Source organism: Schistocerca americana, chromosome 1, assembly GCF_021461395.2.
Source record: "Schistocerca americana isolate TAMUIC-IGC-003095 chromosome 1, iqSchAmer2.1, whole genome shotgun sequence".
NCBI classification, from domain to species: domain Eukaryota; kingdom Metazoa; phylum Arthropoda; class Insecta; order Orthoptera; family Acrididae; genus Schistocerca; species Schistocerca americana.
In genome coordinates, this window is record NC_060119.1 from 413,807,840 (window position 1) to 413,822,081 (window position 14,242).

The following is a 14,242-nucleotide window of genomic DNA, read 5'->3' on the forward strand; positions in this document are numbered from 1 at the left end:
ACCATTTCCTACCAGACGTCTTATCTAAGCCAAAGAGTGATTGGAATTTTCTGCTAGAGGAGACTGACAGGCTAATTTGTGAATAATTAATCTGACATGTTCAGTCAATAATGTTTCTGGTAACCTGAAGATTTCTTTCCAGTTGTATTACAAACAAGGTAAGACTACGACACTGTAACAATTGTCATTAAATGTTTTCTTGTTGAAATACAACATTTACAGTACTTATGAGGTGCAGCAGATTACATGACAAATCCTGGACATGAAACAGTCTTCATGCAGCTTTGTATGGTGTCACGAAACTTGTTTCTTAGAAGAATGTCACTGCATTAATTCGAACATTAACTGAATCACAATTAGACAAATGGTACATAAATAATTCCTTAATGGTGTCATGGCATTTCAACATACAGTACATGTCTGTCGTCCACACCTTATACTCCACAAGCTACCTTATTACGTGTGGTACGGGTACCTCTGGTACCACTACCATTTCCTACTCCTCTCTTTCATTCACAAATGGATAATGATACGAACGACTCAGTGAAATTACGTATGAGCTATAATTTCTTTGATTTTTTTTCCAGTCTCGGTCATTTTGCGAGACACATTTAGGAGGTAGTAATATGCTGACTGACTCATCTTCGAACATACACACTCTGAATTTCAACAATAACTCTGTGACACACAGAAAACCTCTCTTGCAACAGTTGCCAGTGGCATTTGGCAAAAGTCTCTGCAAAGCCCTTGTACCTACTAAACAATCCCACAACAAAATGTGCTTCTCTTTGTTCGATTCATAGTACGCGATGTTTTTCTGTTGAATCTGGACTTTCACACTTTGTTGTGAAACTTTATTGTAATTACAGACAGCAGTATATAGTATGTATATTGCAAATAAATACTTTAACTCTCTCAGCTATTGTCCATAGCTTGGAAAAAATCTATCAAATAACGGGTTTGAGGTATTCAGCAAACAGTGCATGGCGAGGGCTGAGACAGTCCTGCACCTGAAGTATAGCCATCAGGAAAACATTGCAATGTAATGAAAAGAGTGAAACAAGTACGTGGTGATTTCAGGGCTTCTCATCGACACCTGAGAATGCATTTAACTTTTACTCTGTGGTAGAATATGCACTATAGCAAAACACACATTTTAAACAAATGCACCTGCATAAAGAAACCATATCTTGTAATTTATGCAGGAACTGCCCTTTTTCTTTTTGCAAACTTTTGGTAAATGTTGTGACCTACTAGGTACTTTAAACATCAGACATTCCTCACACCATTACTGTTTCCTGGACTTCATAAAATATATGAGGAGAACATCACCACATGTCAAACAGTTTCCACAGTTTTAATGCACACAGAGTGGTGGTCACATATTTGAAATGAAGTGGTTTAATGCAACTCATTAACAAAATAACGTAGCAAGCATAACAGACTCAGGAAAAATGAGATGTCTATAATACATTAGTGAAATGAAATAAAGGGAATATTAGAGGAGAAGGACCAATCTGATCCAGCTGAACACACTGAAAAAAAATCTATTTCGAGGTTTCATAACATCCATCCAGCCATTTCCAAAATAAGAACAGACTTCAAATTTGTAACTAGGCCATTTTCAAAACCCTTTTCTAACAGAATTATAACCAAAAGAAATTTTTCAGTAATATTCAAATGATTAACCCATAGACAGAAGCAAGTGTGCACACACAAGCTTGTGCACACACTGTGGATAAAAGAAATGATAAGTAGCAACTATACAATGCAAACATAACAGCAGGTGACCACAATCTTACATGCATGGCAGCAACAGCCAATAAAGCACACTGCATGGTACACATTCTCTTTGTCACATTCATCCAATGACCTTTATTGATGACTTGGAGACATTTATCCAAAACATGGGCTGATGCGATACAGACTTATATACAACAAAGTGAAGTGATATTACTAGAAACTTATCCAAACACTCGTTTCAAGCCACTAAATTTAGAGGGTGAAATTGCTGCATGTGGGATGATGGTGGGTACAGGAAGCTACAGAACATACTGAATTCTCTAAATCACATATAAAGCTAATTTCAGTCAAATGTATTTTTCTCCATTCTGCAGTATAATGCAACAACAATCAAATATAAATCCAAGATCAGGACTGTGAATGGAGTACAACACTTGGCAATGAAAGCACATTTATTACAGACAGCAACACACAAACAGGAGAGGACTACCTCCTGGACTAAGAGTCCTGCTATTTACCGTATTTACTCGAATCTAAGCCGCACTTTTTTTCCGGTTTTTGTAAACCAAAAAACCGCCTGCGGCTTAGAATCGTGTGCAAAGTAAGCGGAAGTTCTGAAATATGTTGGTAGGTGCCGCCACAACTAACTTCTGCCATCGAATATATGTAGCACTACACAGGCATGCTTTGCAGGCACAAAGGTAAATTCTGGCGCCAAATTCTCTGCGTCAGTAAATAAATTTAAAAAAAGGTGGAAGACGAGCTTTTTTCTCCGCCCCGAATTTCGACCACTGCATTTTCATACATTATTCAATGAAGTAAATACAAATTCCGTATTGTTCATCTTCGAATGTAGCAGCTTTTCAATGTACTACAAAAATCCGACTGGCAACACTGTTTGCAATGTTTGTCAATATATGTTCTGAATTTTTTCCTACCTGTGAGAAGAGATGGTTGCTAATGGGAACTTTTATGAATTGTGAATCACATGCAGTATTCTCTTCACCATAAGAATAATACCAATATAAACATTTTGCCATTCTTTCGTGTTTGCTGCTATCTCATTTAAATACTGTCTGCCTAATAAACTACGAAACTAGAGTGAGACAACAGCAAACGTGGAAGAATACACATATCATGTCATGTTTATATTCGTATTATTCTTATGCCTAATAGTGATACAGTCAGAAATGAAGCACACCAATTGAGTAGATTTTTAAATCTAAGATGACTCTAATTTCTGTGCAGAAAGTAATGTACTAAAGAGGCGTCTGCAAAGATTTTCAACAGAGAAAAATTTTCGCTAAATTCTCGTTCAGAACATCATCTATCATACGCAGTTTATTATTTGGTTCTTGTTGATCATTATCAAAGAAAGCAGCAGTGTAAATAACAACAAATAGCAGTCTCTTGCCATTGTTTCGCTAATGAGACGATTCCTCTCTTTTTTTTTTAAATTGTAAGCAGCGGCAGCGCACACCAAAGCAAGCCATGCCACGAGCGGCGACAGGTCGTGAACACACATTACCAGAATGCGACAAACAATGCACGACACAGTACAGTAACACATTTTCAGCTTAGAGTGACGTAAACACCTATAACAAAGAGAATGGCACTTATTAGATCAAAGAAAAATAAGCAATCAATTCAAACCAGACGAAGCACGTGAAAAACGAAGGGTACCCGTATAAAAACGGACGGAGCGCCTGACGCATAGCAATGGCTACTTGGTAAAGCTTAACTGCTAAGCTTACGACTCGAACCAAACCACTGTATCTGTATCGTCATTCATTTGACCTAAATTGTGTCTCATATCACAATGGACTAACTTTGTTTCAATTTGGAGGTGCGGCCTAAAACTTCTCTCCCCCCTTGAATTTCGAGTCTCAAATTTGAGGTGCGGCTTAGATTCGGGAAAATTTTTTTTCCTTGATTTCGAGTCTCATTTTTCAGGTGCGGCTTAGATTCGAGTAAATACGGTACGCAAAAACTGAATATTTTCACAATATGAAAACACTAAAAACAAGAAATTTCAAGATTGTTCTAGGAATGATAAATACGAAATAATAAATATTTGCTGCTCCACATTGTACAGCTCGCAGTACTCCTCCCTCTCCTAAGTTCTCACTGGAGCTGACTACATCATCCAAGATCTAGATCTTGCTGATAGTCCTCAGACTGGCAGCACTGGAGGATCCTCAGTACAGGTTGTGTTGTCACATTATCTTCAGTTTGATGAGCATGGAAGGTAGCCTCCCTCATCAAAAATTCCCAATAATAGAGTGAGCCTTAAGTTTTCTGGAACCTCTTATCATCAGTCTGCTCCTCAGAACTGCGGTAACGCCTCATACGGAGGGCATAGCCAATGTCTCTATACTTTTGTCTTTCAGAAGAAGGGGTGATATACCTCGACTTCATATATGAGGCCAGGCAAAGGATACAATAATGCCCAAAGTAAGTTTTCTGAGTCTCCCATTTCAAGCACATGCTAAAAATCCATACCAACTGTCAGGGGCTACATCCAATACATTGCTTGGTCCTTCTCCTGGGTGTCCAGAGACAGCATGTGATCCAGCTGTCTTGCTTTTTGGTCCTGGTAATGAGGTGTTCCACATAGTCATCCCAAGTATCATCTGGTTGAAATAGAAACAGTGTATTCATTTTCATATTGGTGTTGCAACCATGAAGCAGAAATAATTATGTGAAGCTTCTAGTGTCTTGGTTTGCTGTGTTATATACGAATGCTATGACAGGCAGTACTGTATTCCAATATCTCTGTTTGACATTGATGTACATCAAAAGCATACCTACTAATGTCTTATAAAAACACTCTATGAGGCCATGATTGGCAGTCTTCATCCTGTGGGATGACCAAAGATCATCACACAGTTTCTCCATGCTTCAGAATGGCATCTTCCAGAAGGACCCTCGCAATGCCGGGACCCTGCAACGTTGTGACTGTGCTGCACGGAATGTAAAGCAGCAGTTTGTGTTGCTGGAAAGCAGATTTCTTATCTGAGCCTAAGTAGCTTTATTCAATCAACAAAAGCTTCGCAGTATAATTGAGCATCTAGATTGATGACTGGAACTTATCTCATTGATGACAGGAGAATAACAATCTCTTCAATGGCAAATCCTGGAAATCTTTGTTACGTCTGCTTATCGGGATAGCTTCACCAATCTGAAGTTCTAATCATCCACAGCCTACGACTACTTATGATGCCTGCAAGAAATCCCATCTGAGAATAATATCATGACTCATTCTGTTAAAATGACAAATGCAAAGGGGTGTGTTCTGGTACTGATAATTATTCTTGCATCACATATTCCTCTTGGCTGGACATATTTTCCATACTTACAGCACAATTTCTTTCTTATCATGAAATACAGTCTTCTTTAGCTGGCAATAATAAGCATTTGACATTACAGAAAAGGAAGCCCCAGTCGACTAGCGCCCACACGTATTAGCTGTCAAGAATGACGTCTTGGAGTCTTGGTGATCGTCTGTGGAGGATAGATTTCTTGAATTCGGCAGCTAAGGTAGTGGCTGGTATTTATGTACAGCAAAATGGAACAGCTATGACCCTCTGGGGAGTAACTTTGTCCACCATTCACCAATGAGCTTCATCCTTCAGGTCAACTACAATTATCTGCAGCTGGCTGGCACAGATAGGACTGTTGTGACATTGACATCTTGCAACGTTAACAGTTGCTGAATACTTGTCTCTCATCTCTGCAGTGGCATATGACATATCAGGTTGTGTGTGTGTGTGTGTGTGTGTGTGTGTGTGTGTGTGTGTGTGTGTGTGTGTTATGGTTGCCCAACAGCAGGATCATCAGTGCCCTTACACTTATCAAAACAAACAAATGTGGAGATAAACTAAAATTGTTGTAAACTCATGCACTCGAAATGACCACATAGTCACTATCTAACATGCACTAAAACTAATTAGAAGGGAAAGTAGCCACACATGAAACTAAAATACAGAGAACACGAAACACAGATGGACTAAAAGAAAACCACAAGGAAATTGGACTGGCTTGCCACTTACAAGAAACGTGGGGGAGTGTCACCCTGTTGACACATTAAAATCTTGTTAAAAATGTTCGACAATTCACAAAATTCTAAAACTTGAACCACATTTGTTTGAACATTGCTTAAAACTGAGGGCAGATCCGTCAGCACATAAAACTCAGTCCAATAAAATGTGACACACAGTGATCTGCACACCACAAGCACCACACATGGGAAGGTCCTCTCTCTGGAGTAAGAATCCACGTGTCACAACGCTGTGGCCTATGCAAAGACGAGTAGAAGGACCTCGATCCATCAACGTGACTGGAGGGAAGTATGCCAAGTCCGAGTTGCGCACTTTACTACACGGAGCTTCTGTCCTTCACTTACAGCCACTAGTCTTCCCATCGACGTATGTCACTGTACCTCAACAGTGAGGTCATAGTATGTAAGTAGGGGGGGGGGGGGGAGTGCACACTGAAATACCTGCAGATTATGATGACACACTTCCTTCTTGGGTTGCTCAATTCGCCCTTTCAATTCCCATGTGCCCAGGTACCCAGCAGCATGACACCTCGTTCCCCAGTCGTCATAGTTGAAGGAGGGTGTCCTGGATGACATTATCTGCAGGGTACAAATACTGAAAAGAGTAGAGTGTGCTCAGAAAATCTAAACAGACAAGGAAAGAACACCCCATCTGCTCAAGTGCCTAGAAGATAGCAAAGGATTCTGCATAGAAGATAGTAAATTCTTGAGTCAGTCAGACCTTGAGGGCACTATCTGGAAAAACAACAGAGCAACCAACAGAGTTTCCATGCTTAGACTCATCCCTAAAGATAGCTACATAGTTGTGGTGCTCATATAAAATGTCTGTAAATATCGAATTAAAAACAGCAGCAGGTGTGCAATCTCTCCTCCACCACACTAAATCTAAAATGACACTGGACCTCTGCCGTAACCAGGGTGGCGCGCAGTTAAAACCCTGGATTTGGGGTTGTACTTGCTCCACACCGAGTGACTCCAGCACACGCCGCATGCGGATCCCAAACGACATTGTGGTTCATGGATGTTTGAAGAAAAGGCATCCCAGAGGCAGATGAGCAACAGTGCGAGTGAAGTCGAAGCTGTAAGAATCTTACATGCCTGATGCACCATGAGGAGCAGCCACTGGATGGTAAGTGGTGGCTCCCTGGCCATAGCACAAAGGTTTGGTATGAGACTGGTCTTATAAGCACCCGTGGCCAGCCAAATCCCCTCAATGATCTTCAAATAAGAAGGCCTCACTGATCCATATACTGTGCACTCGTAGTCCAGCAGCAAATCTACGAAAGCCCTATAAAACTGGAGGAGACATACTGGTCTGCTCGCCAAGACCTATGGCTAAAGCACATTAAGAGATTCAGTACCTTCAGCTTTCAGGTCTCTCAGGTGTGGCAATCATGTCAATTTCGAGTCAAAAATGAGACCACAAACTGAACTGAGTCTCTAAAATGTAGGATGGTGTCCCCCATAAGGCAGGCAAATTAAAAATATTAGAACGATTAAAATGAATACAAACACACTTATATTAAAATGAAAACAAACACACACACTTATTCACAGAAAACAAAACCTGTCTTTGCAGCCCACTCCTCTAATCTCCGTAACTGACGGCTTGCTGTTGCAAGAGGAACAGAAAAAAACAAAATCATCCACAAATAAAGAGCACTGTACAGGAATCCTTACTGCCAATGTGACACTGTTTACGGTAATGGCAAAGAGAGTAACACTTAAAACACTGCCCTGAGGGACACCATAATGACCTGACAGCATGTCACCAACTCGGGTCCGAAAAAACTGTTGAGACAGGAAAGACTGTATGAAATGAAGTTGGGGAGGTGGCCACAAAAGCTCCATTGAGGCAGTTATCAAGAATACAATGTCCCCAAGTAGTATCGTACACCTTACTGATATCGAAGAATATATTGACACAGTGATGGCTGCGTACGAGAGACTGCTGAATAACTGCCTCTAGCAAGGTCAGCTTGTCGACAGTGAATCAAAACCTCTGGAATTCACACTGAGAACGGCTAAGGAGTTGGCTGCTCTCTAACAAGCAGACCAGATGACAGTTAACCATTCACTCCATGGTCTTTCCTACACAGCTCCTGTAACTACTGGAAGATGTACGGTCCTTTCCCAGTTTTAGGAGAGTTATCAGAACTGCCTTCCTCCATCAGAACCACCTCCCTGCATGAGTTGGGGAAGTTGCCTGCCTGCCATAAGATTAAAACATAGGAGGATTACCTTTTAACACCACTGGCAAATGTCGAAACGTGCAGTACTGACTGGTACTGTATCACGAGGCTCCGACAATGCTGATTCGAGGTCCTACATGGAGGAAGCAGAGTTGTAGGCCTGAGAACAGTTGGCTCTGAAATCCAACTTGCCCCTCTCAATAGTTGCACAGCAGCAACAAAATGCTGGATCCTGGCTTACATCGGCTGTAGTTTTTGCAAAACATTTGGCCAGCGTCTAAGCGATGTCTCTGGGCGTCGTTTGGAGACACCCCTGTTTCAGCCTGCTGCTATTGGTAAATAACTGTGTTTATTGGAAATCCTCCTGATGGTTTCCCAAAGTTTTGTAGAACAAGTGGAACAATTGATGGAGTCCAGGAACACTTGCTATGATGGTTTTTTGCTCGTCCTCCAAAACCCAACCCCTCGGGACATGATGGGCATTGAATTCTCCCAGAAGGAGAAATAATTGGGGGAGATGTTCCATAGGATCTGTGACAGCCTCAGAGTCTACTGCATCCAGTGGAGGTAAAAACAAACCAAACTGCAAGCCTCCGGCGTGCACGAACTTCAACTGCAACTACTTGCAGGTCAGTAGCTAGGGGGAGGGCAGAGGAATTGTGTGCATTAGTGACAAACACTGTGACCCATCTGTTGGTATAGCACACAGCCCTGCAGCACAGGGACAGACGTATCTTTAAAATGTGTTTCTTGTAAACACAAGCACAAGGGCTGTGCCTGTGCTAGGAGTTCCAGTTCCTTCACACGATTCCTGAACCCATACAAGTTCCACTGTAGTATGAGAGTCATGTAATCAGTGTGGTTTTAATTTACTGCTATCTTTGCACCAGGGAAGTTAAGCACTTGTAGAGTGAGGGGGAGAGAAGAGGCTGCCTGAATCCTGGGTATCTAACTCCATGATGTCCTCCTCATCTGTCAGACATGCCACAATAACATCTGACGAAACCCCAGACAACATGTGACCTGAACGTTGGGATCCTTTCCCTGCACCCTCACGTCCCACCGAGGAGAAGTGGGAAAGAGGGCATTGAGTGGCACTCTGCTTTTTGTGTGTCTTCTGGATGCTCACTGCGGAACTGTTGCAGCTGCCTGGATTGCTTTGTCCTTACTATTTTTTCCTTGACATGGATAACAGCAAGTACCGGTACCTGTGGATAGGGGCATGGTAGATGTCGTCTGCACTGAAGCGTCCACCTTGGGAATAGGTTTTTGCACCATGGAAGAATATGGTGTAGCAGGGTCTCATTGTCTTATATTCCTTTTTGGCTTCAACACAGGGATCTGCTTGGTCACTTTTATTTCGTGTATTTTGCGTTCTGCAGCAAAAACAAGGTAGTCTTGGCTCCAGACTGAGTGGTTCCCAGAGCAGTTGATGCAGATCCCTGGAGATGAGCAGCCAGTCCCAACGTCATGAGCCTTTTTTCCATATTTCCCACAAACAGTCTAATCTCCACAATTCATGGTTGTATGGCCAAAATGCTGGCCTTTATAGTACCGCATGGAGTTTAAGGCTGAAGAGTAAGTTGAAGGAACCGTGCCATAACATGTTCAAGCAGTGTTGGAGACTTGAAGGTGACAATGAAAGTGACAGTCTTTTCAGCTTCTCCATTATTCTTTGCCTTCATTGCTCCACATCGACTATCTCCTAGGATGCCCATTCTTGCTTCAGTTTCACTATGTCCATGGCCATGATATCTTGGCACACAACTATGCCCTTATTGGAATTGAGAGGCACGTGCATTTCATATAATATCCATCCAGTTTCTGTGATTTCTTAAGAAATTCCACCTGCTTTGACCTGTTAGTTTCGACCAACAATGAGCCATTATGCAATCGTTTTATAGGCTTTAAAGTGACAAGGAGGCCTTCCAAATCCTTATGGATACAAAAGGGAGACACTTTGTCAAATGAACCCTACTTCCTCTTTATCGCCAGAAACACATTATAATTCACGGCTCCATGAGCCCTGCTACTTAAGTCCAAATTATTCTTATTATTAGGAGGATAGCCTCGCTCATTCTTTTGGATGAATGGATGTGAATAATCCCATGCAGAACACCCTTCCTGCTGGGAGAAGAAAAAGACGATTTCGAGGGTTCCATCTCAGTCCGACGAGCAGTTAGTGAAATAAGGGTCTACTCTGATAGAGCCCGCATACTTGAGTAAGCCTTATACAACTGAGGTGTGTCAAGTTCCCCTGATTGCCCACTAATGACTGTTCCACCTCAACAGTCATGCATCCCATTAGCACGCAGTACACCTTCAGATTGAAGTTTTTTTTATAGAGGACTATTCTGTCCTTGCGATTTGAGTGGTCAAGCCAAGACCCCCGTTCCGTGAAATAGACAATGTTCCATCACCGTGCCGCACAGTGGTCACTGAAGCATGCCGAGAGCATGACGGGACTGGCAGCGCTTACCAGACCCCGGATCAGGAACCATGGGATTGCCAAGCCTGTATCTAGCAAATGAGTGCTGAGCCCCTGAGAGCCGTATCCAAGGTGTCCACAGAGGAAACATACTAGCCCGTTGTCCTCTTGTACTACAAATGTATATTTTTCCATGGGGCATTATACCTGGAAGACTAACTGGTTGTGTACCTGTGTCGTTCAGATGCTGGGTTGTTGTCTGACAGCTGTAGGGTAAGTCTGAGTTGGCCGAGTTCATTATTCATGTCGTGTTTGAGTGGTGGTGGATAATGGTGCTAAAGATTACTTACAACTCTTCTTCAACATTCTCTGTTACCTCCTGACATATGGGGTCAAAATTCATAGCTGTTACCTCTTGCGTATTCAGTCCCAGCTCCAGCTACTGAAGGCCCCATACTGAGCTTCTCCTTGTAGTTCTAGACCCTTTCCATGCAAAAGTATACATTTGCCTAAAATACACTATGAGATCGAAAGTATCCGGACACTTACAAGTTTGTATCACCCACCCTCTATTGGCAATGCTGGAATTGAATATAGTGTTGGCCCACCCTTAGTCTTGATGACAGCTTCCACTCTCACAGGTATACGTTCGATCAGGTGCTGAAAGGTTTCTTGGGGAATGGCAGCCCATTCGTCATGGAGTGCTGCACTGAGGAGAGGTGTCGATGGGGTTTGCGACACCTGGAATGAAGTTCACATTCCAAAACATCCCAAAGGTGTCCTATAGGATACAGGTCAGGACTCTGTGACGGCCAGTCCACTGCATGGATGTTATTGTCATGTAACCACTCCGCCACAGGCCGTGCTGTATGAACAGGAGCTCGATCGTGTTGAAAGAACAGGAGCTTGATCGTGTTGAAAGAACAGGAGTTTGATTGTGTTGAAAGATGCAATCACCATCCCCGAATTGCTCTTCAACAGTGGGAAGCAAGAAGGTGCTTAAAACATCAATGTAGGCCTGTGCTATGATAGTGCCACGCAAAACAACAAGGACTGCAAGCCCACTCCATGAAAAACACGACCACACCACAGCACCACTAAAAAAACTGAAACACCTCCTGAACAGGCCACGAAGGCCCAACAGTACCGACCGGTCGCCATGTCATCCTCAGCCCACAGGCATCACTGGATGCGGATATGGAGGGGCATGTGGTCAACACACAGCTCTCCCGGCCATAGGTCAGTTTCCAAGGCCGGAGCCGCTACTTCTCACTGAAGTAGCTCCTCAGTTTGCCTCACAAGGGCTGAGTGCACTCCGCTTGCTAACAGCGCTCGGTAGACCGGAAGTTCACCCATCCAAGTACTAGCCCAGCCCAACAGTGCTTAACTTCGGTGATCTGACAGGAACCGGTGTTACCACTGTAGCAAGGCCATTGGCACCATAGCACCACTGCCTCCAAATTTTACTATTGGCACTACACACACTGGCAGATGATGTTCACCCGGCATTCGCCATACCCACACCCGGCCATTGGATTGCCACATTGTGTACTGTAATTTGTCAGTCCCCACGACGTTTTCCCACTGTTCAATCGTCCAATGTTTATGCTCCTTACACCAATCAAGGCATCATTTGGCATTTACCGGTGTGATGTGTGGCTTAATCTGTCAGTCAACAGACGAGGTCAGCCTGTACGTTTTTGTGCTGTACATGTCCCTCCACGTTTCCATTTCAGTATCACATCGGTAACAATGTTTAGGAGTGTGGAAATCTCGCGTACAGACATATGACGCAAGTGACACCCAATCACCTGACCACGTTCGAAGTCCATGGGTTCCATGAAGCACCCCATTCTGCCCTCTCACGATCTCTAATGACTACTGAGGTCACCTATATAGAGTACCTGCCAGTATGTCGCAGCACAATGCACCTATTATGAAAACATATGTTTTTGGGGGTGTCCGGATCATCCCATGTATTGTGTTCTGCAATTTTGTAGCATCCTTTCAGGTATTTCATTGGATCCTAACCAGCATCCCCACAAAACACTGACAGAAGCATGATATGCAGCTGACTTTCTCTAGTTTTGCAATTCACTGTCTCAGGAATAGATGGTATGGTGTAATACTTGTATTTAAGTTCCTGTCTGTGTGGGCAATGGCTTTTACATTGCCCAATTGTAACCGCAGCGGTGTAGAAATTTTGAAATACCCATTGTCTTCACAAAACAATGTCACATCATAACCACAATGAAGTCCAAATCAAAAGCATGTCATCAACGATGAGCAACACTTATCATTGAAAACACATTTATTAAGGACAGACAGAACAGAGTCACTTCCTGGACAGAGATTTCTGTTACTTATACACGCATATGGAATATTCCAGAACACGCAAAAATCTTAAGAAATTTTGAGAACCTTCCAGAAAGAATAGATACTAAATAACAGAACTATTACATACAGGATAGATTGCTACTCACCATACAGAGGAGACACTGAGACGCAGACAGGCACAGCAAAAATAGACTGTTATACTTTTACAGTTTTGACCAAAAAGTCTTCTAAAGCAAGAGTTTTCCACACTGTGTTAGATGAGACATGAATAAGTGGTCCGGGAGAGGGGGGCGGGAGTCACAGCTTTTTTCCACTTCTGAATATGTTAATTATTTTTTACAATTTATTAGATACAATTTAAAATTCAAGTAATAACTGAATAAAAGAAATGTTTCATCACAGTACCAGGATTCTGTAAGTTTTCTATCAGAGGTAAAGTTTGGGAACTCCTGTTCTGAAGTAGAAAGAAACGTGCGCGCGCGTGCTCTGGCAATGGCACCTCTATCGGCCATGTTATTCTCTCTCTCTCTCTCTCTCTCTCTCTCTCTCTCTCTCTCTCTCTCTCTCTCTCTCTTTCTGTGTGTGTGTGTGTGTGTGTGTGTGTGTGTGTGTGTGTGCGTGTGTGCGTGTGCGCGCGTGTGTGTGTGTGTGTGTGTGTGTGTGTGAGAGAGAGAGAAAGAATAACATGGCCGATAGATGTGCCATTGCCAGAGCACTTGTGGGGAGAGTTGTAGTGTTGACAGCTATAGGCAGATGCTGTAGGGGAAATGCTTAGTACAGGAGGATAAGTGCCATTCTAAAATGAAGCCTAGACTCACATTTTTGTAAATATTAGGTGGAGCCCTTCCAAGATAACACATGCATGGTCACCATTCAAACGGGCTATTGTTACTTCTGTTTCGGTTAGTATCTAGAAAGAATTCTGCTGAAAATGCAACAAAAGCAATGATTTATTTTCACTTAGTTTGTTAATCATTTGTAACTTTCAGAAAAGCCTCATGAGTGGTGAATTTTGAGTAATGTCTACATTGCTGTTGTTTTAATGTAAAAATTTGCTTCTACTGCCAAAACACAGCACAGTTTACGCAATGTCACCCATTAACACGCTGTGCAGACAAAAATGTCAGAGAATTATCAAACTGTGGTTGATTAATATTAATTTTAGTTAGTGAGGACCAGAGGGGGAGAGTAAGGTCAATAAGCTTATAACAACACACATCCTTTGTACAAAAGTAAACATATAATGTCTTCACTTAGCTGATCCAAAACCCACAGCATCTCTCATTTAACCAGCTTCCAATTGCCCTTAAAAATTACACACTTTCATCAAAAAAGTCTGTAGTTAGTACAGTAACACAGCAGTTAATGAAGTTTTGCGTAACAACAATATGGTAAAGCACTCTTCTCTTTGCATGTTGTGATTTGGCCAATTTTTTTCCCGATATCTCAGACTTTTAATTAAATGTGAGGATATTTCATTCT

General features: G+C 42.3%; 1 protein-coding gene and 1 pseudogene across 1 annotated transcript in view; both read right to left on the reverse strand.

Moving 5' to 3' along the window:
- Positions 1 to 14,242, reverse strand: part of LOC124602110 (telomerase-binding protein EST1A) — a 338,716-nt gene that overhangs the window by 73,955 nt on the left and 250,519 nt on the right. The window lies entirely within an intron of this gene.
- LOC124555719 lies at positions 11,744 to 11,861 on the reverse strand (annotated as a pseudogene).